We start from the raw sequence: 4,843 nt of genomic DNA on the forward strand, positions 1-4,843 counted from the left end.
GTTTAGAAGGACACATGGGTTTGATATTGTCAACAGAAACATTTTTCTAGATATGTCTCCTCAGGCAAGGGAAACAAACAAAAGTAAAATTAAACTATTGGGACTAGACCAAAATAAAAAGCTTTTGCACAGCAAAGGAAACCATTAAGAAAACAAAAAGGCAAACTACTGAATGAGAGAAGATATTTGCAAATGAGAAATCTGATAAGGGATTAATATACAAAATATATAAAAGAACTTATACAACTGAACACCCCAAAAAACAAATAATATGATTAAAATGAGCAGAGGACAGGAATAAACATTTCTCCAAAGAAGACAGACAGATGGCCAACAGACACATGGAAAGATGCTCAACATCACTATTCATCGGGGAAATGCAAATCAAAACCACAATAAAATATCACCTTACACCTGTCAGAATGGCGAAAATCAGAAACACAAGAAATATCAAGTTGGTGAGGATGTAGAGAAAAAGAAACCCTTGTGCACTGCTGGTGGGGAATACGAACTGGTATGGCCACTGTGGAAAACAGTATGGAGGTTCCTCAAAAAATTAAAAATAGAATTACCATATGATCCAATAATTCCACAATTCCACTACTGGGTATTTACCCAAAGAAAATGAAAACACTAATTCAAAAAGATATGCACCCCTATGTTTACTGCAGCATTATTTACAATAGCCAAGATATATGGAAGCAACCCAATGTCCAACCATCCATGAATGAATGAAGATGAGGTGATACATACACACACACACACACACACACACACGCACACACACACACACACTCACACAAAAGAGTATTATAACTCAGCCATAAAAAAAGAATGAGGTCTTACTATTTGCAACAACATGGATGGATCTAGAGGGTATGGTGCTAAAGGAAATAACTCAAAGAAAGACAAATATATGATTTCTAGACAAATATCATATGATTCATATATGGAATTTAAGAAACAAATGAACAAAGAAAAAAGGAGACAAACAAAAGCTTTTAAATACGGAAAACAAACTGATGGTTTCCAGAGAGAAAGTGGGGGGGGAGGGCGGGGGAGGAGTGAAATAAATGACATCAAGAGTACACTTATCCTAATGAGCACTAAATAATGTATAAAATTGTTGAATCATTATGCTGTGTACCTGAAACTGTAAAGTGTCAGATAATAAATGTTTTAAGCTTCCTGGGCCATAAATTGTCATACCTACTCAACTCTGTCCCTGCACCATGAAAGCAGCAAATGAGAATACATGAATGAGCATTGCTGGGTTCCAATAAAACTTTAGGGACACTGAGATTTTAATTTCACATAGTTTCCACATGTCATGAAATATTATTCTTCTTTTGATTTTTTTTCAACCATTTAAGAACATAAAAACCATTATTAGCTAGTAAGTCATTAAAAAATCAGCAGCCTGCCTGGGGCGCCTGGATGGCTCAGTTAAGCATCTGACTCTTGATCTCATCTCAGGTCATGAACTCAGATTCGAGAGATCAATCCCTGCATGGGTTCCATGCTGGGTGTGGAACCTGCTTGAGATTCTGTCTCTGCACCTATCTCTCTCTCTCTCTCTCTCTCCCTCTCTCTCTCTCTCTCTCAAATAAAAAAAAATTTTTAATGCAGCAGCCAGCCTGGATTTGGCTCTTAGGGCTATAGTTCGGCAACTGCTGGGTTGGATGGTCTCTCAGGTCTGGCTCTCTATGTCTCTGCTAATTAAGCTGCTATTCATTCCCTACTTAGCTAACTCTGGGGTTAAACTTGGTTTACATCTCTGGCACCTTCTTTTACAGCCTAAAGCAGTTTCTCAAACTTTATTTACTCACATACTCATTAAATAAGAATTAAAAAGACCACCTCTCTTATGAAAGTTATATTATTTAAAGTAGTTATGTTTGGTCTTTCAAACACATATACACATATGGGTTTTCAAACTTTGTATGTCTTTCTCCTCCTCTTACTACAAAGTGATTCCAAGACTTGTCTTCTCACACCTGAAGATCACTGCCTTACAGCTGCTTAGACTGGAAAATTCCAAGTTGGAAAGCCCTCCAAAAACCTCACTTCCCCTTTCTGCTGGTAAAGAACATCAGTTTTCCATGAACTCTACTATATATATGGCTAACCTAACACTTACTTCGTGGAACAGCCAGTTCCAGGTAAGACCTCGACTTGACTTCCTCAGTCCATTCTTCCACATGGTCAGGATCCAAAGTATGAGAGGGAATAAGAATCCCTGTATTTGTCCTTCTTCCCTGTCCACCTAAGACCATGAGCCTAGATATGATCAACTTGATAACCATATAACTGGTTACACTAGCTCCAAGAATAAAACATAGGGAATCCTAAGTTATGGTCAGTCTGCGCAAAATATCTTCAAACTGTAGAGAAGGAGAGAAAGAAGTTACCTGCTTTTAAATCCATACATGATGAAGAGCAGCGTTGAAACTTCTGGAGGATAGCAGTGGTCCCCGCTGCGCAGGGACCCTGCTGCGCACCTACTTTGCTGAGCCACACAGTTACATCAAGGGCATCAGGAAGGATGTCATCCAGGCTCTGGGTTGTGACACACTCCTTGCCAAGTGTGTCCTCAGGGATCCCTACGAGTATAAGAAACAGAGCTGTTCTTCACGGCTTTGGGCATCCACGTTGGCTAGTTCGCGTACTGCGGCAAGAAGGCCCAGCTCAGCACTGGCCATGTGCTCGCAATGGACACCATTCCCGAGAGCACCATCATATGTTGCCTGGAGGAGAAGCTGATGACAGAGGCAAGCTGGCCAGAACCTCCAAGAACGATGCCGTCATCACCTACCGCAACCCCAAGACCAATGAGACCCAAATGAAGCTGCGCTTAGGCTCCAAGAAGGTCATCTCTTCAGCCAACAAAGCTGTGGTCGGCGTGGTGGCCAGAGGGGACTGCACTGACAAGCTCGGTTACTGTGCCTACCACAAGTATAAGGCAAAGAGAAATTTCTGAGCACGCCTGCAGGGTGAGGCCATGAACTCTGTGGAGCATCCCTTTGGAGGTGGCAACCACCGGCACATTGTCAAACCTGATACCATCTTCAAAAATACCCCTGCTGGCTGCAAAGTGAGTCTCATTGCTAAACAGGGGACTGGACATCTCAGGAAAACCAAGACTGTGTAGGAGAAAGAGAACTAGGACTGGAGAGGCTCAATAAAGGGTATCTTTCTGCCACTTAAAAAAATTAAAAATGAAAAATAACAACAAAAAACAGCACACTTTTTCTGGAAAGAGACGGGGATTATAAAATGACCTTTCTCCATATAAAAGTATTTCTCTGTTAAGGAGCCTCAGCAGAAAAGAGGAGGTAGGCGGGGTGTGTGGGGGGGAGGGGTGGGCAGTGCTGGGAACATTGAGTGAGCACAGTGAGCCAGGGCCCTTGCAGCATTCAGTCACATCATCTCTCGTGAACCTGTCCCACCTGGGAAGTCACTAGAGACTATTATCACCCTTGGGGCTCATGAGGAATCAGGGGCCTTACCCCAGGCCGCTTAGATACCAAAGAAGATCTGGGACTGAATTCAGAGCTCCCTAGAAAAGCAGTTATCCATTCTATTTGTCTGTCTCTCTAACTCTCATATTTATCCATGGCTATTTCTGTCTCGCTTACAGATCTCCTCCCTATAAAGCATTAGGTAACTTATGTTTAAATAATTAAAGTTCCCTGACAGTTAGTTGGCCAACCAAATCAGGTGAAAAAGCTTGAAAGTGAAGTTGCCCACTGAGAATTTACCAGATAGTATAGCCTGCAGTATTCTCTGTCCAATCCTTATCACAAATCCAGTAATGAGAAATGTGATTTTTGCAGGATAGCCAGAGAAAATATCTCTTGCTCTAAATACTACAAAGTTAACTCTTAGATTAAGCCAGAACATTAGGGACTCTGATAAGCCTCTATTTGATTTCACTAAATTGTAAAACATGTGACATCGTTAACCTGCACTGAAAATTAATATAAAAAAGTATACTTTTAAAGTTCTAAAGCAAATTTTAAAATTTCTAAATATTATAAACTAATTCTTAAAATGCCCAAATCACTACTTAATTCCTTTGAAACAGTGTGAAGGAATGTCAGATATTTTTAAATAACTCCATGATACTATCAGAATTTGCACGGATTATATCCTGCAACTCTGTCACATAACTCTTCCCATTAGTATTCTTATCAGAATTTTTGAAAATTTTATTAATTTCTACAGAAAATATAGAAATTATAGTGGGTATAAATCTCAATCCATAAGCACAAGTATTAAAGGAATATAATGATTTTCTAAATTTCTGCTTCTGTTTTGAGCTCTCATCTCACAGGGAAACAGTCTTAATTCTTTGACTTAATTCTTTTCCCTCACTCACTCTGGGTGCCATTGTTCCAGAAACTTATGTAGTGCCAAAGATGGGGAATAGGAGTCACAATCTGGTTCCAACTCTCAAGTGCACCCAATTTACAGTGCAGATGCCCACCATTCCAGTCAGCACGCCCCTCTGCTCCTGCCTGACATCCCAGGCAGCGGAATCTTTGCAAGGCTGCCTAGGACTCATACACCTAGATATACTTTGAAGCTATTTCCTTTTTAAGGTTTTTTCTACCATCCTCCTTTGTTCCAACCCCCCCTCAAAATCTCTGTTCATTCACCACTTCCCTTCCCCTTAGTCAGGACAATATTTTTCAAGTCTCATTACAATTTCAGACAGACAGCTTGTCTACCCACTCTCTATTCTAGAATTTAACCTCTTAGAAACAGAACCAGAAAGTCTTTCAGACTACATCTGCTTTCTAACATGCAACATCTGTCCTTTGAGGAATGGATGAGCAGA

General features: G+C 40.4%; 1 pseudogene; it reads left to right on the forward strand.

The window, feature by feature from the left end:
• Positions 1-859: 859 nt before the first annotated feature.
• Positions 860-3,295, forward strand: LOC121036523 (60S ribosomal protein L8-like; annotated as a pseudogene).
• Positions 3,296-4,843: the final 1,548 nt, after the last annotated feature.

This window comes from Herpailurus yagouaroundi, unplaced genomic scaffold (assembly GCF_014898765.1).
Source record: "Herpailurus yagouaroundi ecotype Mexico unplaced genomic scaffold, PumYag 162, whole genome shotgun sequence".
NCBI lineage: Eukaryota > Metazoa > Chordata > Mammalia > Carnivora > Felidae > Herpailurus > Herpailurus yagouaroundi.